Source organism: Oncorhynchus nerka, unplaced genomic scaffold (genome assembly GCF_034236695.1).
Source record: "Oncorhynchus nerka isolate Pitt River unplaced genomic scaffold, Oner_Uvic_2.0 unplaced_scaffold_1161, whole genome shotgun sequence".
In the NCBI taxonomy this organism is placed as follows: Eukaryota; Metazoa; Chordata; class Actinopteri; order Salmoniformes; family Salmonidae; genus Oncorhynchus; species Oncorhynchus nerka.
In genome coordinates, this window is record NW_027040163.1 from 97501 (window position 1) to 115000 (window position 17500).

General features: G+C 42.5%; 48 non-coding genes and 2 pseudogenes across 48 annotated transcripts in view; all 50 read right to left on the reverse strand.

The window, feature by feature from the left end:
- Nucleotides 1–52: 52 nt before the first annotated feature.
- Nucleotides 53–171, reverse strand: LOC135569418 (5S ribosomal RNA). The gene has a single exon (XR_010463006.1). It is a non-coding gene; the product is annotated as a 5S ribosomal RNA (ribosomal RNA).
- A 231-nt stretch (nt 172–402) lies between these two features.
- LOC135569420 (5S ribosomal RNA) lies at nt 403–521 on the reverse strand. Its single transcript, XR_010463008.1, has one exon. It is a non-coding gene; the product is annotated as a 5S ribosomal RNA (ribosomal RNA).
- Nucleotides 522–763: 242 nt separating this feature from the next.
- On the reverse strand, nt 764–882 carry LOC135569421 (5S ribosomal RNA). The gene has a single exon (XR_010463009.1). It is a non-coding gene; the product is annotated as a 5S ribosomal RNA (ribosomal RNA).
- Nucleotides 883–1124: 242 nt separating this feature from the next.
- On the reverse strand, nt 1125–1243 carry LOC135569422 (5S ribosomal RNA). Its single transcript, XR_010463010.1, has one exon. It is a non-coding gene; the product is annotated as a 5S ribosomal RNA (ribosomal RNA).
- Nucleotides 1244–1475: 232 nt separating this feature from the next.
- Nucleotides 1476–1593, reverse strand: LOC135569702 (5S ribosomal RNA; annotated as a pseudogene).
- A 231-nt stretch (nt 1594–1824) lies between these two features.
- LOC135569423 (5S ribosomal RNA) lies at nt 1825–1943 on the reverse strand. The gene has a single exon (XR_010463011.1). It is a non-coding gene; the product is annotated as a 5S ribosomal RNA (ribosomal RNA).
- Nucleotides 1944–2174: 231 nt separating this feature from the next.
- On the reverse strand, nt 2175–2293 carry LOC135569424 (5S ribosomal RNA). Its single transcript, XR_010463012.1, has one exon. It is a non-coding gene; the product is annotated as a 5S ribosomal RNA (ribosomal RNA).
- A 231-nt stretch (nt 2294–2524) lies between these two features.
- LOC135569425 (5S ribosomal RNA) lies at nt 2525–2643 on the reverse strand. Its single transcript, XR_010463013.1, has one exon. It is a non-coding gene; the product is annotated as a 5S ribosomal RNA (ribosomal RNA).
- Nucleotides 2644–2885: 242 nt separating this feature from the next.
- Nucleotides 2886–3004, reverse strand: LOC135569426 (5S ribosomal RNA). The gene has a single exon (XR_010463014.1). It is a non-coding gene; the product is annotated as a 5S ribosomal RNA (ribosomal RNA).
- A 231-nt stretch (nt 3005–3235) lies between these two features.
- Nucleotides 3236–3354, reverse strand: LOC135569427 (5S ribosomal RNA). The gene has a single exon (XR_010463015.1). It is a non-coding gene; the product is annotated as a 5S ribosomal RNA (ribosomal RNA).
- Nucleotides 3355–3596: 242 nt separating this feature from the next.
- Nucleotides 3597–3715, reverse strand: LOC135569428 (5S ribosomal RNA). The gene has a single exon (XR_010463016.1). It is a non-coding gene; the product is annotated as a 5S ribosomal RNA (ribosomal RNA).
- Nucleotides 3716–3956: 241 nt separating this feature from the next.
- Nucleotides 3957–4075, reverse strand: LOC135569429 (5S ribosomal RNA). The gene has a single exon (XR_010463017.1). It is a non-coding gene; the product is annotated as a 5S ribosomal RNA (ribosomal RNA).
- A 242-nt stretch (nt 4076–4317) lies between these two features.
- On the reverse strand, nt 4318–4436 carry LOC135569431 (5S ribosomal RNA). Its single transcript, XR_010463019.1, has one exon. It is a non-coding gene; the product is annotated as a 5S ribosomal RNA (ribosomal RNA).
- A 231-nt stretch (nt 4437–4667) lies between these two features.
- LOC135569432 (5S ribosomal RNA) lies at nt 4668–4786 on the reverse strand. The gene has a single exon (XR_010463020.1). It is a non-coding gene; the product is annotated as a 5S ribosomal RNA (ribosomal RNA).
- A 242-nt stretch (nt 4787–5028) lies between these two features.
- On the reverse strand, nt 5029–5147 carry LOC135569433 (5S ribosomal RNA). The gene has a single exon (XR_010463021.1). It is a non-coding gene; the product is annotated as a 5S ribosomal RNA (ribosomal RNA).
- A 242-nt stretch (nt 5148–5389) lies between these two features.
- On the reverse strand, nt 5390–5508 carry LOC135569434 (5S ribosomal RNA). The gene has a single exon (XR_010463022.1). It is a non-coding gene; the product is annotated as a 5S ribosomal RNA (ribosomal RNA).
- A 231-nt stretch (nt 5509–5739) lies between these two features.
- LOC135569566 (5S ribosomal RNA) lies at nt 5740–5858 on the reverse strand. Its single transcript, XR_010463154.1, has one exon. It is a non-coding gene; the product is annotated as a 5S ribosomal RNA (ribosomal RNA).
- A 241-nt stretch (nt 5859–6099) lies between these two features.
- Nucleotides 6100–6218, reverse strand: LOC135569435 (5S ribosomal RNA). Its single transcript, XR_010463023.1, has one exon. It is a non-coding gene; the product is annotated as a 5S ribosomal RNA (ribosomal RNA).
- Nucleotides 6219–6449: 231 nt separating this feature from the next.
- Nucleotides 6450–6568, reverse strand: LOC135569436 (5S ribosomal RNA). The gene has a single exon (XR_010463024.1). It is a non-coding gene; the product is annotated as a 5S ribosomal RNA (ribosomal RNA).
- Nucleotides 6569–6799: 231 nt separating this feature from the next.
- LOC135569437 (5S ribosomal RNA) lies at nt 6800–6918 on the reverse strand. Its single transcript, XR_010463025.1, has one exon. It is a non-coding gene; the product is annotated as a 5S ribosomal RNA (ribosomal RNA).
- Nucleotides 6919–7149: 231 nt separating this feature from the next.
- LOC135569438 (5S ribosomal RNA) lies at nt 7150–7268 on the reverse strand. Its single transcript, XR_010463026.1, has one exon. It is a non-coding gene; the product is annotated as a 5S ribosomal RNA (ribosomal RNA).
- A 242-nt stretch (nt 7269–7510) lies between these two features.
- On the reverse strand, nt 7511–7629 carry LOC135569439 (5S ribosomal RNA). The gene has a single exon (XR_010463027.1). It is a non-coding gene; the product is annotated as a 5S ribosomal RNA (ribosomal RNA).
- Nucleotides 7630–7860: 231 nt separating this feature from the next.
- LOC135569440 (5S ribosomal RNA) lies at nt 7861–7979 on the reverse strand. Its single transcript, XR_010463028.1, has one exon. It is a non-coding gene; the product is annotated as a 5S ribosomal RNA (ribosomal RNA).
- Nucleotides 7980–8221: 242 nt separating this feature from the next.
- On the reverse strand, nt 8222–8340 carry LOC135569442 (5S ribosomal RNA). The gene has a single exon (XR_010463030.1). It is a non-coding gene; the product is annotated as a 5S ribosomal RNA (ribosomal RNA).
- A 231-nt stretch (nt 8341–8571) lies between these two features.
- On the reverse strand, nt 8572–8690 carry LOC135569443 (5S ribosomal RNA). The gene has a single exon (XR_010463031.1). It is a non-coding gene; the product is annotated as a 5S ribosomal RNA (ribosomal RNA).
- Nucleotides 8691–8921: 231 nt separating this feature from the next.
- Nucleotides 8922–9040, reverse strand: LOC135569444 (5S ribosomal RNA). Its single transcript, XR_010463032.1, has one exon. It is a non-coding gene; the product is annotated as a 5S ribosomal RNA (ribosomal RNA).
- Nucleotides 9041–9271: 231 nt separating this feature from the next.
- On the reverse strand, nt 9272–9390 carry LOC135569445 (5S ribosomal RNA). The gene has a single exon (XR_010463033.1). It is a non-coding gene; the product is annotated as a 5S ribosomal RNA (ribosomal RNA).
- A 231-nt stretch (nt 9391–9621) lies between these two features.
- On the reverse strand, nt 9622–9740 carry LOC135569446 (5S ribosomal RNA). Its single transcript, XR_010463034.1, has one exon. It is a non-coding gene; the product is annotated as a 5S ribosomal RNA (ribosomal RNA).
- A 242-nt stretch (nt 9741–9982) lies between these two features.
- Nucleotides 9983–10101, reverse strand: LOC135569447 (5S ribosomal RNA). The gene has a single exon (XR_010463035.1). It is a non-coding gene; the product is annotated as a 5S ribosomal RNA (ribosomal RNA).
- Nucleotides 10102–10339: 238 nt separating this feature from the next.
- Nucleotides 10340–10458, reverse strand: LOC135569448 (5S ribosomal RNA). The gene has a single exon (XR_010463036.1). It is a non-coding gene; the product is annotated as a 5S ribosomal RNA (ribosomal RNA).
- Nucleotides 10459–10689: 231 nt separating this feature from the next.
- LOC135569449 (5S ribosomal RNA) lies at nt 10690–10808 on the reverse strand. Its single transcript, XR_010463037.1, has one exon. It is a non-coding gene; the product is annotated as a 5S ribosomal RNA (ribosomal RNA).
- A 232-nt stretch (nt 10809–11040) lies between these two features.
- On the reverse strand, nt 11041–11159 carry LOC135569450 (5S ribosomal RNA). Its single transcript, XR_010463038.1, has one exon. It is a non-coding gene; the product is annotated as a 5S ribosomal RNA (ribosomal RNA).
- A 231-nt stretch (nt 11160–11390) lies between these two features.
- LOC135569451 (5S ribosomal RNA) lies at nt 11391–11509 on the reverse strand. Its single transcript, XR_010463039.1, has one exon. It is a non-coding gene; the product is annotated as a 5S ribosomal RNA (ribosomal RNA).
- Nucleotides 11510–11751: 242 nt separating this feature from the next.
- Nucleotides 11752–11870, reverse strand: LOC135569453 (5S ribosomal RNA). Its single transcript, XR_010463041.1, has one exon. It is a non-coding gene; the product is annotated as a 5S ribosomal RNA (ribosomal RNA).
- A 231-nt stretch (nt 11871–12101) lies between these two features.
- Nucleotides 12102–12220, reverse strand: LOC135569454 (5S ribosomal RNA). Its single transcript, XR_010463042.1, has one exon. It is a non-coding gene; the product is annotated as a 5S ribosomal RNA (ribosomal RNA).
- Nucleotides 12221–12451: 231 nt separating this feature from the next.
- LOC135569455 (5S ribosomal RNA) lies at nt 12452–12570 on the reverse strand. The gene has a single exon (XR_010463043.1). It is a non-coding gene; the product is annotated as a 5S ribosomal RNA (ribosomal RNA).
- A 231-nt stretch (nt 12571–12801) lies between these two features.
- Nucleotides 12802–12920, reverse strand: LOC135569456 (5S ribosomal RNA). The gene has a single exon (XR_010463044.1). It is a non-coding gene; the product is annotated as a 5S ribosomal RNA (ribosomal RNA).
- A 242-nt stretch (nt 12921–13162) lies between these two features.
- LOC135569457 (5S ribosomal RNA) lies at nt 13163–13281 on the reverse strand. The gene has a single exon (XR_010463045.1). It is a non-coding gene; the product is annotated as a 5S ribosomal RNA (ribosomal RNA).
- Nucleotides 13282–13512: 231 nt separating this feature from the next.
- Nucleotides 13513–13631, reverse strand: LOC135569458 (5S ribosomal RNA). Its single transcript, XR_010463046.1, has one exon. It is a non-coding gene; the product is annotated as a 5S ribosomal RNA (ribosomal RNA).
- A 233-nt stretch (nt 13632–13864) lies between these two features.
- On the reverse strand, nt 13865–13983 carry LOC135569459 (5S ribosomal RNA). Its single transcript, XR_010463047.1, has one exon. It is a non-coding gene; the product is annotated as a 5S ribosomal RNA (ribosomal RNA).
- A 241-nt stretch (nt 13984–14224) lies between these two features.
- On the reverse strand, nt 14225–14343 carry LOC135569567 (5S ribosomal RNA). The gene has a single exon (XR_010463155.1). It is a non-coding gene; the product is annotated as a 5S ribosomal RNA (ribosomal RNA).
- Nucleotides 14344–14574: 231 nt separating this feature from the next.
- LOC135569568 (5S ribosomal RNA) lies at nt 14575–14693 on the reverse strand. The gene has a single exon (XR_010463156.1). It is a non-coding gene; the product is annotated as a 5S ribosomal RNA (ribosomal RNA).
- Nucleotides 14694–14924: 231 nt separating this feature from the next.
- LOC135569711 (5S ribosomal RNA) lies at nt 14925–15042 on the reverse strand (annotated as a pseudogene).
- Nucleotides 15043–15284: 242 nt separating this feature from the next.
- Nucleotides 15285–15403, reverse strand: LOC135569625 (5S ribosomal RNA). Its single transcript, XR_010463212.1, has one exon. It is a non-coding gene; the product is annotated as a 5S ribosomal RNA (ribosomal RNA).
- A 231-nt stretch (nt 15404–15634) lies between these two features.
- LOC135569569 (5S ribosomal RNA) lies at nt 15635–15753 on the reverse strand. Its single transcript, XR_010463157.1, has one exon. It is a non-coding gene; the product is annotated as a 5S ribosomal RNA (ribosomal RNA).
- Nucleotides 15754–15984: 231 nt separating this feature from the next.
- On the reverse strand, nt 15985–16103 carry LOC135569460 (5S ribosomal RNA). Its single transcript, XR_010463048.1, has one exon. It is a non-coding gene; the product is annotated as a 5S ribosomal RNA (ribosomal RNA).
- A 231-nt stretch (nt 16104–16334) lies between these two features.
- Nucleotides 16335–16453, reverse strand: LOC135569570 (5S ribosomal RNA). Its single transcript, XR_010463158.1, has one exon. It is a non-coding gene; the product is annotated as a 5S ribosomal RNA (ribosomal RNA).
- Nucleotides 16454–16684: 231 nt separating this feature from the next.
- LOC135569461 (5S ribosomal RNA) lies at nt 16685–16803 on the reverse strand. Its single transcript, XR_010463049.1, has one exon. It is a non-coding gene; the product is annotated as a 5S ribosomal RNA (ribosomal RNA).
- Nucleotides 16804–17037: 234 nt separating this feature from the next.
- Nucleotides 17038–17156, reverse strand: LOC135569571 (5S ribosomal RNA). Its single transcript, XR_010463159.1, has one exon. It is a non-coding gene; the product is annotated as a 5S ribosomal RNA (ribosomal RNA).
- Nucleotides 17157–17398: 242 nt separating this feature from the next.
- LOC135569572 (5S ribosomal RNA) overlaps nt 17399–17500 on the reverse strand; it is a 119-nt gene continuing 17 nt past the window's right edge. Inside the window, exon 1 of the ribosomal RNA XR_010463160.1 lies at nt 17399–17500. This exon is cut by the window's right edge and continues 17 nt beyond it. This is a non-coding gene — a ribosomal RNA (5S ribosomal RNA).

The window sequence follows — 17500 nt, forward strand, 5'->3', positions numbered from 1 at the left end:
GAGGGCACATATTTCAGCCTTGTGGGAAAAAACGGACAAAGAGTTGACAAAATGCTTACAGCACCTGGTATTCCCAGGCGGTCTCCCATCCAAGTACTAACCAGGCCCGACCCTGCTTAGCTTCTGAGATCAGACGAGATCAGGCGTACTCAGGACAGTGTGGCCGTAAGCGAGAAACTATCTCTTGGTGCACTATATAAAGTCAAAGTGAGTCTGATTAACAGCTGTTGCATTTTCACCATTTAGATAAGAATCTTTGTGTCACTCAAAATTGCATATACTGTAGCCATAATTTGTAGCACAGATTGTTGGATGAAATACAAACTAACCTTGCTTACTTATTTCAAAGCGAGGGCACATATTTCAGCCTTGTGGGAAAAAACGGACAAAGAGTTGACAAAATGCTTACAGCACCTGGTATTCCCAGGCGGTCTCCCATCCAAGTACTAACCAGGCCCGACCCTGCTTAGCTTCTGAGATCAGACGAGATCAGGCGTACTCAGGACAGTGTGGCCGTAAGCGAGAAACTATCTCTTGGTGCACTATATAAAGTCAAAGTGAGTCTGATTAACAGCTGTTGCATTTTCACCATTTAGATAAGAATCTTTGTGTCACTCAAAATGTGGAAAAAATTGCATATACTGTAGCCATAATTTGTAGCACAGATTGTTGGATGAAATACAAACTAACCTTGCTTACTTATTTCAAAGCGAGGGCACATATTTCAGCCTTGTGGGAAAAAACGGACAAAGAGTTGACAAAATGCTTACAGCACCTGGTATTCCCAGGCGGTCTCCCATCCAAGTACTAACCAGGCCCGACCCTGCTTAGCTTCTGAGATCAGACGAGATCAGGCGTACTCAGGACAGTGTGGCCGTAAGCGAGAAACTATCTCTTGGTGCACTATATAAAGTCAAAGTGAGTCTGATTAACAGCTGTTGCATTTTCACCATTTAGATAAGAATCTTTGTGTCACTCAAAATGTGGAAAAAATTGCATATACTGTAGCCATAATTTGTAGCACAGATTGTTGGATGAAATACAAACTAACCTTGCTTACTTATTTCAAAGCGAGGGCACATATTTCAGCCTTGTGGGAAAAAACGGACAAAGAGTTGACAAAATGCTTACAGCACCTGGTATTCCCAGGCGGTCTCCCATCCAAGTACTAACCAGGCCCGACCCTGCTTAGCTTCTGAGATCAGACGAGATCAGGCGTACTCAGGACAGTGTGGCCGTAAGCGAGAAACTATCTCTTGGTGCACTATATAAAGTCAAAGTGAGTCTGATTAACAGCTGTTGCATTTTCACCATTTAGATAAGAATCTTTGTGTCACTCAAAATTGCATATACTGTAGCCATAATTTGTAGCACAGATTGTTGGATGAAATACAAACTAACCTTGCTTACTTATTTCAAAGCGAGGGCACATATTTCAGCCTTGTGGGAAAAAAACGGACAAAGAGTTGACAAAATGCTTACAGCACCTGGTATTCCCAGGCGGTCTCCCATCCAAGTACTAACCAGGCCCGACCCTGCTTAGCTTTGAGATCAGACGAGATCAGGCGTACTCAGGACAGTGTGGCCGTAAGCGAGAAACTATCTCTTGGTGCACTATATAAAGTCAAAGTGAGTCTGATTAACAGCTGTTGCATTTTCACCATTTAGATAAGAATCTTTGTGTCACTCAAAATTGCATATACTGTAGCCATAATTTGTAGCACAGATTGTTGGATGAAATACAAACTAACCTTGCTTACTTATTTCAAAGCGAGGGCACATATTTCAGCCTTGTGGGAAAAAACGGACAAAGAGTTGACAAAATGCTTACAGCACCTGGTATTCCCAGGCGGTCTCCCATCCAAGTACTAACCAGGCCCGACCCTGCTTAGCTTCTGAGATCAGACGAGATCAGGCGTACTCAGGACAGTGTGGCCGTAAGCGAGAAACTATCTCTTGGTGCACTATATAAAGTCAAAGTGAGTCTGATTAACAGCTGTTGCATTTTCACCATTTAGATAAGAATCTTTGTGTCACTCAAAATTGCATATACTGTAGCCATAATTTGTAGCACAGATTGTTGGATGAAATACAAACTAACCTTGCTTACTTATTTCAAAGCGAGGGCACATATTTCAGCCTTGTGGGAAAAAACGGACAAAGAGTTGACAAAATGCTTACAGCACCTGGTATTCCCAGGCGGTCTCCCATCCAAGTACTAACCAGGCCCGACCCTGCTTAGCTTCTGAGATCAGACGAGATCAGGCGTACTCAGGACAGTGTGGCCGTAAGCGAGAAACTATCTCTTGGTGCACTATATAAAGTCAAAGTGAGTCTGATTAACAGCTGTTGCATTTTCACCATTTAGATAAGAATCTTTGTGTCACTCAAAATTGCATATACTGTAGCCATAATTTGTAGCACAGATTGTTGGATGAAATACAAACTAACCTTGCTTACTTATTTCAAAGCGAGGGCACATATTTCAGCCTTGTGGGAAAAAACGGACAAAGAGTTGACAAAATGCTTACAGCACCTGGTATTCCCAGGCGGTCTCCCATCCAAGTACTAACCAGGCCCGACCCTGCTTAGCTTCTGAGATCAGACGAGATCAGGCGTACTCAGGACAGTGTGGCCGTAAGCGAGAAACTATCTCTTGGTGCACTATATAAAGTCAAAGTGAGTCTGATTAACAGCTGTTGCATTTTCACCATTTAGATAAGAATCTTTGTGTCACTCAAAATGTGGAAAAAATTGCATATACTGTAGCCATAATTTGTAGCACAGATTGTTGGATGAAATACAAACTAACCTTGCTTACTTATTTCAAAGCGAGGGCACATATTTCAGCCTTGTGGGAAAAAACGGACAAAGAGTTGACAAAATGCTTACAGCACCTGGTATTCCCAGGCGGTCTCCCATCCAAGTACTAACCAGGCCCGACCCTGCTTAGCTTCTGAGATCAGACGAGATCAGGCGTACTCAGGACAGTGTGGCCGTAAGCGAGAAACTATCTCTTGGTGCACTATATAAAGTCAAAGTGAGTCTGATTAACAGCTGTTGCATTTTCACCATTTAGATAAGAATCTTTGTGTCACTCAAAATTGCATATACTGTAGCCATAATTTGTAGCACAGATTGTTGGATGAAATACAAACTAACCTTGCTTACTTATTTCAAAGCGAGGGCACATATTTCAGCCTTGTGGGAAAAAACGGACAAAGAGTTGACAAAATGCTTACAGCACCTGGTATTCCCAGGCGGTCTCCCATCCAAGTACTAACCAGGCCCGACCCTGCTTAGCTTCTGAGATCAGACGAGATCAGGCGTACTCAGGACAGTGTGGCCGTAAGCGAGAAACTATCTCTTGGTGCACTATATAAAGTCAAAGTGAGTCTGATTAACAGCTGTTGCATTTTCACCATTTAGATAAGAATCTTTGTGTCACTCAAAATGTGGAAAAAATTGCATATACTGTAGCCATAATTTGTAGCACAGATTGTTGGATGAAATACAAACTAACCTTGCTTACTTATTTCAAAGCGAGGGCACATATTTCAGCCTTGTGGGAAAAAACGGACAAAGAGTTGACAAAATGCTTACAGCACCTGGTATTCCCAGGCGGTCTCCCATCCAAGTACTAACCAGGCCCGACCCTGCTTAGCTTCTGAGATCAGACGAGATCAGGCGTACTCAGGACAGTGTGGCCGTAAGCGAGAAACTATCTCTTGGTGCACTATATAAAGTCAAAGTGAGTCTGATTAACAGCTGTTGCATTTTCACCATTTAGATAAGAATCTTTGTGTCACTCAAAATGTGGAAAAATTGCATATACTGTAGCCATAATTTGTAGCACAGATTGTTGGATGAAATACAAACTAACCTTGCTTACTTATTTCAAAGCGAGGGCACATATTTCAGCCTTGTGGGAAAAAACGGACAAAGAGTTGACAAAATGCTTACAGCACCTGGTATTCCCAGGCGGTCTCCCATCCAAGTACTAACCAGGCCCGACCCTGCTTAGCTTCTGAGATCAGACGAGATCAGGCGTACTCAGGACAGTGTGGCCGTAAGCGAGAAACTATCTCTTGGTGCACTATATAAAGTCAAAGTGAGTCTGATTAACAGCTGTTGCATTTTCACCATTTAGATAAGAATCTTTGTGTCACTCAAAATGTGGAAAAAATTGCATATACTGTAGCCATAATTTGTAGCACAGATTGTTGGATGAAATACAAACTAACCTTGCTTACTTATTTCAAAGCGAGGGCACATATTTCAGCCTTGTGGGAAAAAACGGACAAAGAGTTGACAAAATGCTTACAGCACCTGGTATTCCCAGGCGGTCTCCCATCCAAGTACTAACCAGGCCCGACCCTGCTTAGCTTCTGAGATCAGACGAGATCAGGCGTACTCAGGACAGTGTGGCCGTAAGCGAGAAACTATCTCTTGGTGCACTATATAAAGTCAAAGTGAGTCTGATTAACAGCTGTTGCATTTTCACCATTTAGATAAGAATCTTTGTGTCACTCAAAATTGCATATACTGTAGCCATAATTTGTAGCACAGATTGTTGGATGAAATACAAACTAACCTTGCTTACTTATTTCAAAGCGAGGGCACATATTTCAGCCTTGTGGGAAAAAACGGACAAAGAGTTGACAAAATGCTTACAGCACCTGGTATTCCCAGGCGGTCTCCCATCCAAGTACTAACCAGGCCCGACCCTGCTTAGCTTCTGAGATCAGACGAGATCAGGCGTACTCAGGACAGTGTGGCCGTAAGCGAGAAACTATCTCTTGGTGCACTATATAAAGTCAAAGTGAGTCTGATTAACAGCTGTTGCATTTTCACCATTTAGATAAGAATCTTTGTGTCACTCAAAATGTGGAAAAAATTGCATATACTGTAGCCATAATTTGTAGCACAGATTGTTGGATGAAATACAAACTAACCTTGCTTACTTATTTCAAAGCGAGGGCACATATTTCAGCCTTGTGGGAAAAAACGGACAAAGAGTTGACAAAATGCTTACAGCACCTGGTATTCCCAGGCGGTCTCCCATCCAAGTACTAACCAGGCCCGACCCTGCTTAGCTTCTGAGATCAGACGAGATCAGGCGTACTCAGGACAGTGTGGCCGTAAGCGAGAAACTATCTCTTGGTGCACTATATAAAGTCAAAGTGAGTCTGATTAACAGCTGTTGCATTTTCACCATTTAGATAAGAATCTTTGTGTCACTCAAAATGTGGAAAAAATTGCATATACTGTAGCCATAATTTGTAGCACAGATTGTTGGATGAAATACAAACTAACCTTGCTTACTTATTTCAAAGCGAGGGCACATATTTCAGCCTTGTGGGAAAAAACGGACAAAGAGTTGACAAAATGCTTACAGCACCTGGTATTCCCAGGCGGTCTCCCATCCAAGTACTAACCAGGCCCGACCCTGCTTAGCTTCTGAGATCAGACGAGATCAGGCGTACTCAGGACAGTGTGGCCGTAAGCGAGAAACTATCTCTTGGTGCACTATATAAAGTCAAAGTGAGTCTGATTAACAGCTGTTGCATTTTCACCATTTAGATAAGAATCTTTGTGTCACTCAAAATTGCATATACTGTAGCCATAATTTGTAGCACAGATTGTTGGATGAAATACAAACTAACCTTGCTTACTTATTTCAAAGCGAGGGCACATATTTCAGCCTTGTGGGAAAAAACGGACAAAGAGTTGACAAAATGCTTACAGCACCTGGTATTCCCAGGCGGTCTCCCATCCAAGTACTAACCAGGCCCGACCCTGCTTAGCTTCCGAGATCAGACGAGATCAGGCGTACTCAGGACAGTGTGGCCGTAAGCGAGAAACTATCTCTTGGTGCACTATATAAAGTCAAAGTGAGTCTGATTAACAGCTGTTGCATTTTCACCATTTAGATAAGAATCTTTGTGTCACTCAAAATGTGAAAAAATTGCATATACTGTAGCCATAATTTGTAGCACAGATTGTTGGATGAAATACAAACTAACCTTGCTTACTTATTTCAAAGCGAGGGCACATATTTCAGCCTTGTGGGAAAAAACGGACAAAGAGTTGACAAAATGCTTACAGCACCTGGTATTCCCAGGCGGTCTCCCATCCAAGTACTAACCAGGCCCGACCCTGCTTAGCTTCTGAGATCAGACGAGATCAGGCGTACTCAGGACAGTGTGGCCGTAAGCGAGAAACTATCTCTTGGTGCACTATATAAAGTCAAAGTGAGTCTGATTAACAGCTGTTGCATTTTCACCATTTAGATAAGAATCTTTGTGTCACTCAAAATTGCATATACTGTAGCCATAATTTGTAGCACAGATTGTTGGATGAAATACAAACTAACCTTGCTTACTTATTTCAAAGCGAGGGCACATATTTCAGCCTTGTGGGAAAAAACGGACAAAGAGTTGACAAAATGCTTACAGCACCTGGTATTCCCAGGCGGTCTCCCATCCAAGTACTAACCAGGCCCGACCCTGCTTAGCTTCTGAGATCAGACGAGATCAGGCGTACTCAGGACAGTGTGGCCGTAAGCGAGAAACTATCTCTTGGTGCACTATATAAAGTCAAAGTGAGTCTGATTAACAGCTGTTGCATTTTCACCATTTAGATAAGAATCTTTGTGTCACTCAAAATTGCATATACTGTAGCCATAATTTGTAGCACAGATTGTTGGATGAAATACAAACTAACCTTGCTTACTTATTTCAAAGCGAGGGCACATATTTCAGCCTTGTGGGAAAAAACGGACAAAGAGTTGACAAAATGCTTACAGCACCTGGTATTCCCAGGCGGTCTCCCATCCAAGTACTAACCAGGCCCGACCCTGCTTAGCTTCTGAGATCAGACGAGATCAGGCGTACTCAGGACAGTGTGGCCGTAAGCGAGAAACTATCTCTTGGTGCACTATATAAAGTCAAAGTGAGTCTGATTAACAGCTGTTGCATTTTCACCATTTAGATAAGAATCTTTGTGTCACTCAAAATTGCATATACTGTAGCCATAATTTGTAGCACAGATTGTTGGATGAAATACAAACTAACCTTGCTTACTTATTTCAAAGCGAGGGCACATATTTCAGCCTTGTGGGAAAAAACGGACAAAGAGTTGACAAAATGCTTACAGCACCTGGTATTCCCAGGCGGTCTCCCATCCAAGTACTAACCAGGCCCGACCCTGCTTAGCTTCTGAGATCAGACGAGATCAGGCGTACTCAGGACAGTGTGGCCGTAAGCGAGAAACTATCTCTTGGTGCACTATATAAAGTCAAAGTGAGTCTGATTAACAGCTGTTGCATTTTCACCATTTAGATAAGAATCTTTGTGTCACTCAAAATGTGGAAAAAATTGCATATACTGTAGCCATAATTTGTAGCACAGATTGTTGGATGAAATACAAACTAACCTTGCTTACTTATTTCAAAGCGAGGGCACATATTTCAGCCTTGTGGGAAAAAACGGACAAAGAGTTGACAAAATGCTTACAGCACCTGGTATTCCCAGGCGGTCTCCCATCCAAGTACTAACCAGGCCCGACCCTGCTTAGCTTCTGAGATCAGACGAGATCAGGCGTACTCAGGACAGTGTGGCCGTAAGCGAGAAACTATCTCTTGGTGCACTATATAAAGTCAAAGTGAGTCTGATTAACAGCTGTTGCATTTTCACCATTGAGATAAGAATCTTTGTGTCACTCAAAATTGCATATACTGTAGCCATAATTTGTAGCACAGATTGTTGGATGAAATACAAACTAACCTTGCTTACTTATTTCAAAGCGAGGGCACATATTTCAGCCTTGTGGGAAAAAACGGACAAAGAGTTGACAAAATGCTTACAGCACCTGGTATTCCCAGGCGGTCTCCCATCCAAGTACTAACCAGGCCCGACCCTGCTTAGCTTCTGAGATCAGACGAGATCAGGCGTACTCAGGACAGTGTGGCCGTAAGCGAGAAACTATCTCTTGGTGCACTATATAAAGTCAAAGTGAGTCTGATTAACAGCTGTTGCATTTTCACCATTTAGATAAGAATCTTTGTGTCACTCAAAATGTGGAAAAAATTGCATATACTGTAGCCATAATTTGTAGCACAGATTGTTGGATGAAATACAAACTAACCTTGCTTACTTATTTCAAAGCGAGGGCACATATTTCAGCCTTGTGGGAAAAAACGGACAAAGAGTTGACAAAATGCTTACAGCACCTGGTATTCCCAGGCGGTCTCCCATCCAAGTACTAACCAGGCCCGACCCTGCTTAGCTTCTGAGATCAGACGAGATCAGGCGTACTCAGGACAGTGTGGCCGTAAGCGAGAAACTATCTCTTGGTGCACTATATAAAGTCAAAGTGAGTCTGATTAACAGCTGTTGCATTTTCACCATTTAGATAAGAATCTTTGTGTCACTCAAAATTGCATATACTGTAGCCATAATTTGTAGCACAGATTGTTGGATGAAATACAAACTAACCTTGCTTACTTATTTCAAAGCGAGGGCACATATTTCAGCCTTGTGGGAAAAAACGGACAAAGAGTTGACAAAATGCTTACAGCACCTGGTATTCCCAGGCGGTCTCCCATCCAAGTACTAACCAGGCCCGACCCTGCTTAGCTTCTGAGATCAGACGAGATCAGGCGTACTCAGGACAGTGTGGCCGTAAGCGAGAAACTATCTCTTGGTGCACTATATAAAGTCAAAGTGAGTCTGATTAACAGCTGTTGCATTTTCACCATTTAGATAAGAATCTTTGTGTCACTCAAAATTGCATATACTGTAGCCATAATTTGTAGCACAGATTGTTGGATGAAATACAAACTAACCTTGCTTACTTATTTCAAAGCGAGGGCACATATTTCAGCCTTGTGGGAAAAAACGGACAAAGAGTTGACAAAATGCTTACAGCACCTGGTATTCCCAGGCGGTCTCCCATCCAAGTACTAACCAGGCCCGACCCTGCTTAGCTTCTGAGATCAGACGAGATCAGGCGTACTCAGGACAGTGTGGCCGTAAGCGAGAAACTATCTCTTGGTGCACTATATAAAGTCAAAGTGAGTCTGATTAACAGCTGTTGCATTTTCACCATTTAGATAAGAATCTTTGTGTCACTCAAAAATTGCATATACTGTAGCCATAATTTGTAGCACAGATTGTTGGATGAAATACAAACTAACCTTGTTACTTATTTCAAAGCGAGGGCACATATTTCAGCCTTGTGGGAAAAAACGGACAAAGAGTTGACAAAATGCTTACAGCACCTGGTATTCCCAGGCGGTCTCCCATCCAAGTACTAACCAGGCCCGACCCTGCTTAGCTTCTGAGATCAGACGAGATCAGGCGTACTCAGGACAGTGTGGCCGTAAGCGAGAAACTATCTCTTGGTGCACTATATAAAGTCAAAGTGAGTCTGATTAACAGCTGTTGCATTTTCACCATTTAGATAAGAATCTTTGTGTCACTCAAAATTGCATATACTGTAGCCATAATTTGTAGCACAGATTGTTGGATGAAATACAAACTAACCTTGCTTACTTATTTCAAAGCGAGGGCACATATTTCAGCCTTGTGGGAAAAAACGGACAAAGAGTTGACAAAATGCTTACAGCACCTGGTATTCCCAGGCGGTCTCCCATCCAAGTACTAACCAGGCCCGACCCTGCTTAGCTTCTGAGATCAGACGAGATCAGGCGTACTCAGGACAGTGTGGCCGTAAGCGAGAAACTATCTCTTGGTGCACTATATAAAGTCAAAGTGAGTCTGATTAACAGCTGTTGCATTTTCACCATTTAGATAAGAATCTTTGTGTCACTCAAAATGTGGAAAAAATTGCATATACTGTAGCCATAATTTGTAGCACAGATTGTTGGATGAAATACAAACTAACCTTGCTTACTTATTTCAAAGCGAGGGCACATATTTCAGCCTTGTGGGAAAAAACGGACAAAGAGTTGACAAAATGCTTACAGCACCTGGTATTCCCAGGCGGTCTCCCATCCAAGTACTAACCAGGCCCGACCCTGCTTAGCTTCTGAGATCAGACGAGATCAGGCGTACTCAGGACAGTGTGGCCGTAAGCGAGAAACTATCTCTTGGTGCACTATATAAAGTCAAAGTGAGTCTGATTAACAGCTGTTGCATTTTCACCATTTAGATAAGAATCTTTGTGTCACTCAAAATGAATCTGCATATATACTGTAGCCATAATTTGTAGCACAGATTGTTGGATGAAATACAAACTAACCTTGCTTACTTATTTCAAAGCGAGGGCACATATTTCAGCCTTGTGGGAAAAAACGGACAAAGAGTTGACAAAATGCTTACAGCACCTGGTATTCCCAGGCGGTCTCCCATCCAAGTACTAACCAGGCCCGACCCTGCTTAGCTTCTGAGATCAGACGAGATCAGGCGTACTCAGGACAGTGTGGCCGTAAGCGAGAAACTATCTCTTGGTGCACTATATAAAGTCAAAGTGAGTCTGATTAACAGCTGTTGCATTTTCACCATTTAGATAAGAATCTTTGTGTCACTCAAAATTGCATATACTGTAGCCATAATTTGTAGCACAGATTGTTGGATGAAATACAAACTAACCTTGCTTACTTATTTCAAAGCGAGGGCACATATTTCAGCCTTGTGGGAAAAAACGGACAAAGAGTTGACAAAATGCTTACAGCACCTGGTATTCCCAGGCGGTCTCCCATCCAAGTACTAACCAGGCCCGACCCTGCTTAGCTTCTGAGATCAGACGAGATCAGGCGTACTCAGGACAGTGTGGCCGTAAGCGAGAAACTATCTCTTGGTGCACTATATAAAGTCAAAGTGAGTCTGATTAACAGCTGTTGCATTTTCACCATTTAGATAAGAATCTTTGTGTCACTCAAAATTGGCATATACTGTAGCCATAATTTGTAGCACAGATTGTTGGATGAAATACAAACTAACCTTGCTTACTTATTTCAAAGCGAGGGCACATATTTCAGCCTTGTGGGAAAAAACGGACAAAGAGTTGACAAAATGCTTACAGCACCTGGTATTCCCAGGCGGTCTCCCATCCAAGTACTAACCAGGCCCGACCCTGCTTAGCTTCTGAGATCAGACGAGATCAGGCGTACTCAGGACAGTGTGGCCGTAAGCGAGAAACTATCTCTTGGTGCACTATATAAAGTCAAAGTGAGTCTGATTAACAGCTGTTGCATTTTCACCATTTAGATAAGAATCTTTGTGTCACTCAAAATTGCATATACTGTAGCCATAATTTGTAGCACAGATTGTTGGATGAAATACAAACTAACCTTGCTTACTTATTTCAAAGCGAGGGCACATATTTCAGCCTTGTGGGAAAAAACGGACAAAGAGTTGACAAAATGCTTACAGCACCTGGTATTCCCAGGCGGTCTCCCATCCAAGTACTAACCAGGCCCGACCCTGCTTAGCTTCTGAGATCAGACGAGATCAGGCGTACTCAGGACAGTGTGGCCGTAAGCGAGAAACTATCTCTTGGTGCACTATATAAAGTCAAAGTGAGTCTGATTAACAGCTGTTGCATTTTCACCATTTAGATAAGAATCTTTGTGTCACTCAAAATGTGGAAAAAATTGCATATACTGTAGCCATAATTTGTAGCACAGATTGTTGGATGAAATACAAACTAACCTTGCTTACTTATTTCAAAGCGAGGGCACATATTTCAGCCTTGTGGGAAAAAACGGACAAAGAGTTGACAAAATGCTTACAGCACCTGGTATTCCCAGGCGGTCTCCCATCCAAGTACTAACCAGGCCCGACCCTGCTTAGCTTCTGAGATCAGACGAGATCAGGCGTACTCAGGACAGTGTGGCCGTAAGCGAGAAACTATCTCTTGGTGCACTATATAAAGTCAAAGTGAGTCTGATTAACAGCTGTTGCATTTTCACCATTTAGATAAGAATCTTTGTGTCACTCAAAATTGCATATACTGTAGCCATAATTTGTAGCACAGATTGTTGGATGAAATACAAACTAACCTTGCTTACTTATTTCAAAGCGAGGGCACATATTTCAGCCTTGTGGGAAAAAACGGACAAAGAGTTGACAAAATGCTTACAGCACCTGGTATTCCCAGGCGGTCTCCCATCCAAGTACTAACCAGGCCCGACCCTGCTTAGCTTCTGAGATCAGACGAGATCAGGCGTACTCAGGACAGTGTGGCCGTAAGCGAGAAACTATCTCTTGGTGCACTATATAAAGTCAAAGTGAGTCTGATTAACAGCTGTTGCATTTTCACCATTTAGATAAGAATCTTTGTGTCACTCAAAATTGCATATACTGTAGCCATAATTTGTAGCACAGATTGTTGGATGAAATACAAACTAACCTTGCTTACTTATTTCAAAGCGAGGGCACATATTTCAGCCTTGTGGGAAAAAACGGACAAAGAGTTGACAAAATGCTTACAGCACCTGGTATTCCCAGGCGGTCTCCCATCCAAGTACTAACCAGGCCCGACCCTGCTTAGCTTCTGAGATCAGACGAGATCAGGCGTACTCAGGACAGTGTGGCCGTAAGCGAGAAACTATCTCTTGGTGCACTATATAAAGTCAAAGTGAGTCTGATTAACAGCTGTTGCATTTTCACCATTTAGATAAGAATCTTTGTGTCACTCAAAATTGCATATACTGTAGCCATAATTTGTAGCACAGATTGTTGGATGAAATACAAACTAACCTTGCTTACTTATTTCAAAGCGAGGGCACATATTTCAGCCTTGTGGGAAAAAACGGACAAAGAGTTGACAAAATGCTTACAGCACCTGGTATTCCCAGGCGGTCTCCCATCCAAGTACTAACCAGGCCCGACCCTGCTTAGCTTCTGAGATCAGACGAGATCAGGCGTACTCAGGACAGTGTGGCCGTAAGCGAGAAACTATCTCTTGGTGCACTATATAAAGTCAAAGTGAGTCTGATTAACAGCTGTTGCATTTTCACCATTTAGATAAGAATCTTTGTGTCACTCAAAATGTGGAAAAAATTGCATATACTGTAGCCATAATTTGTAGCACAGATTGTTGGATGAAATACAAACTAACCTTGCTTACTTATTTCAAAGCGAGGGCACATATTTCAGCCTTGTGGGAAAAAACGGACAAAGAGTTGACAAAATGCTTACAGCACCTGGTATTCCCAGGCGGTCTCCCATCCAAGTACTAACCAGGCCCGACCCTGCTTAGCTTCTGAGATCAGACGAGATCAGGCGTACTCAGGACAGTGTGGCCGTAAGCGAGAAACTATCTCTTGGTGCACTATATAAAGTCAAAGTGAGTCTGATTAACAGCTGTTGCATTTTCACCATTTAGATAAGAATCTTTGTGTCACTCAAAATTGCATATACTGTAGCCATAATTTGTAGCACAGATTGTTGGATGAAATACAAACTAACCTTGCTTACTTATTTCAAAGCGAGGGCACATATTTCAGCCTTGTGGGAAAAAACGGACAAAGAGTTGACAAAATGCTTACAGCACCTGGTATTCCCAGGCGGTCTCCCATCCAAGTACTAACCAGGCCCGACCCTGCTTAGCTTCTGAGATCAGACGAGATCAGGCGTACTCAGGACAGTGTGGCCGTAAGCGAGAAACTATCTCTTGGTGCACTATATAAAGTCAAAGTGAGTCTGATTAACAGCTGTTGCATTTTCACCATTTAGATAAGAATCTTTGTGTCACTCAAAATGTTGCATATACTGTAGCCATAATTTGTAGCACAGATTGTTGGATGAAATACAAACTAACCTTGCTTACTTATTTCAAAGCGAGGGCACATATTTCAGCCTTGTGGGAAAAAACGGACAAAGAGTTGACAAAATGCTTACAGCACCTGGTATTCCCAGGCGGTCTCCCATCCAAGTACTAACCAGGCCCGACCCTGCTTAGCTTCTGAGATCAGACGAGATCAGGCGTACTCAGGACAGTGTGGCCGTAAGCGAGAAACTATCTCTTGGTGCACTATATAAAGTCAAAGTGAGTCTGATTAACAGCTGTTGCATTTTCACCATTTAGATAAGAATCTTTGTGTCACTCAAAATGTGAAAAAATTGCATATACTGTAGCCATAATTTGTAGCACAGATTGTTGGATGAAATACAAACTAACCTTGCTTACTTATTTCAAAGCGAGGGCACATATTTCAGCCTTGTGGGAAAAAACGGACAAAGAGTTGACAAAATGCTTACAGCACCTGGTATTCCCAGGCGGTCTCCCATCCAAGTACTAACCAGGCCCGACCCTGCTTAGCTTCCGAGATCAGACGAGATCAGGCGTACTCAGGACAGTGTGGCCGTAAGCGAGAAACTATCTCTTGGTGCACTATATAAAGTTAAAGTGAGTCTGATTAACAGCTGTTGCGTTTTCACCATTTAGATAAGAATCTTTGTGTCACTCAAAATTGCATATACTGTAGCCATAATTTGTAGCACAGATTGTTGGATGAAATGCAAACTAACCTTGCTTACTTATTTCAAAGCGAGGGCACATATTTCAGCCTTGTGGGAAAAAACGGACAAAGAGTTGACAAAATGCTTACAGCACCTGGTATTCCCAGGCGGTCTCCCATCCAAGTACTAACCAGGCCCGACCCTGCTTAGCTTCCGAGATCAGACGAGATCAGGCGTACTCAGGACAGTGTGGCCGTAAGCGAGAAACTATCTCTTGGTGCACTATATAAAGTCAAAGTGAGTCTGATTAACAGCTGTTGCATTTTCACCATTTAGATAAGAATCTTTGTGTCACTCAAAATTGCATATACTGTAGCCATAATTTGTAGCACAGATTGTTGGATGAAATGCAAACTAACCTTGCTTACTTATTTCAAAGCGAGGGCACATATTTCAGCCTTGTGGGAAAAAACGGACAAAGAGTTGACAAAATGCTTACAGCACCTGGTATTCCCAGGCGGTCTCCCATCCAAGTACTAACCAAGCCCGACCCTGCTTAGCTTCGAGATCAGACGAGATCAGGCATACTCAGGCCAGTGTGGCCGTAAGCGAGAAACTATCTCTTGGTGCACTATATAAAGTGAAAGTGAGTCTGATTAACAGCTGTTGCGTTTTCACCATTTAGATAAGAATCTTTGTGTCACTCAAAATGTGGAAAAAATTGCATATACTGTAGCCATAATTTGTAGCACAGATTGTTGGATGAAATACAAACTAACCTTGCTTACTTATTTCAAAGCGAGGGCACATATTTCAGCCTTGTGGGAAAAAACGGACAAAGAGTTGACAAAATGCTTACAGCACCTGGTATTCCCAGGCGGTCTCCCATCCAAGTACTAACCAAGCCCGACCCTGCTTAGCTTCCGAGATCAGACGAGATCAGGCGTACTCAGGACAGTGTGGCCGTAAGCGAGAAACTATCTCTTGGTGCACTATATAAAGTTAAAGTGAGTCTGATTAACAGCTGTTGCGTTTTCACCATTTAGATAAGAATCTTTGTGTCACTCAAAATTGCATATACTGTAGCCATAATTTGTAGCACAGATTGTTGGATGAAATGCAAACTAACCTTGCTTACTTATTTCAAAGCGAGGGCACATATTTCAGCCTTGTGGGAAAAAACGGACAAAGAGTTGACAAAATGCTTACAGCACCTGGTATTCCCAGGCGGTCTCCCATCCAAGTACTAACCAGGCCCGACCCTGCTTAGCTTCCGAGATCAGACGAGATCAGGCGTACTCAGGACAGTGTGGCCGTAAGCGAGAAACTATCTCTTGGTGCACTATATAAAGTCAAAGTGAGTCTGATTAACAGCTGTTGCATTTTCACCATTTAGATAAGAATCTTTGTGTCACTCAAAATTGCATATACTGTAGCCATAATTTGTAGCACAGATTGTTGGATGAAATACAAACTAACCTTGCTTACTTATTTCAAAGCGAGGGCACATATTTCAGCCTTGTGGGAAAAAACGGACAAAGAGTTGACAAAATGCTTACAGCACCTGGTATTCCCAGGCGGTCTCCCATCCAAGTACTAACCAGGCCCGACCCTGCTTAGCTTCTGAGATCAGACGAGATCAGGCGTACTCAGGACAGTGTGGCCGTAAGCGAGAAACTATCTCTTGGTGCACTATATAAAGTCAAAGTGAGTCTGATTAACAGCTGTTGCATTTTCACCATTTAGATAAGAATCTTTGTGTCACTCAAAATTGCATATACTGTAGCCATAATTTGTAGCACAGATTGTTGGATGAAATACAAACTAACCTTGCTTACTTATTTCAAAGCGAGGGCACATATTTCAGCCTTGTGGGAAAAAACGGACAAAGAGTTGACAAAATGCTTACAGCACCTGGTATTCCCAGGCGGTCTCCCATCCAAGTACTAACCAGGCCCGACCCTGCTTAGCTTCCGAGATCAGACGAGATCAGGCGTACTCAGGACAGTGTGGCCGTAAGCGAGAAACTATCTCTTGGTGCACTATATAAAGTCAAAGTGAGTCTGATTAACAGCTGTTGCATTTTCACCATTTAGATAAGAATCTTTGTGTCACTCAAAATTGCATATACTGTAGCCATAATTTGTAGCACAGATTGTTGGATGAAATACAAACTAACCTTGCTTACTTATTTCAAAGCGAGGGCACATATTTCAGCCTTGTGGGAAAAAACGGACAAAGAGTTGACAAAATGCTTACAGCACCTGGTATTCCCAGGCGGTCTCCCATCCAAGTACTAACCAGGCCCGACCCTGCTTAGCTTCTGAGATCAGACGAGATCAGGCGTACTCAGGACAGTGTGGCCGTAAGCGAGAAACTATCTCTTGGTGCACTATATAAAGTCAAAGTGAGTCTGATTAACAGCTGTTGCATTTTCACCATTTAGATAAGAATCTTTGTGTCACTGGAAAAAATTGCATATACTGTAGCCATAATTTGTAGCACAGATTGTTGGATGAAATACAAACTAACCTTGCTTACTTATTTCAAAGCGAGGGCACATATTTCAGCCTTGTGGGAAAAAACGGACAAAGAGTTGACAAAATGCTTACAGCACCTGGTATTCCCAGGCGGTCTCCCATCCAAGTACTAACCAGGCCCGACCCTGCTTAGCTTCCGAGATCAGACGAGATCAGGCGTACTCAGGACAGTGTGGCCGTAAGCGAGAAACTATCTCTTGGTGCACTATATAAAGTCAAAGTGAGTCTGATTAACAGCTGTTGCATTTTCACCATTTAGATAAGAATCTTTGTGTCACTCAAAATGTGGAAAAAATTGCATATACTGTAGCCATAATTTGTAGCACAGATTGTTGGATGAAATACAAACTAACCTTGCTTACTTATTTCAAAGCGAGGGCACATATTTCAGCCTTGTGGGAAAAAACGGACAAAGAGTTGACAAAATGCTTACAGCACCTGGTATTCCCAGGCGGTCTCCCATCCAAGTACTAACCAGGCCCGACCCTGCTTAGCTTCCGAGATCAGACGAGATCAGGCGTACTCAGG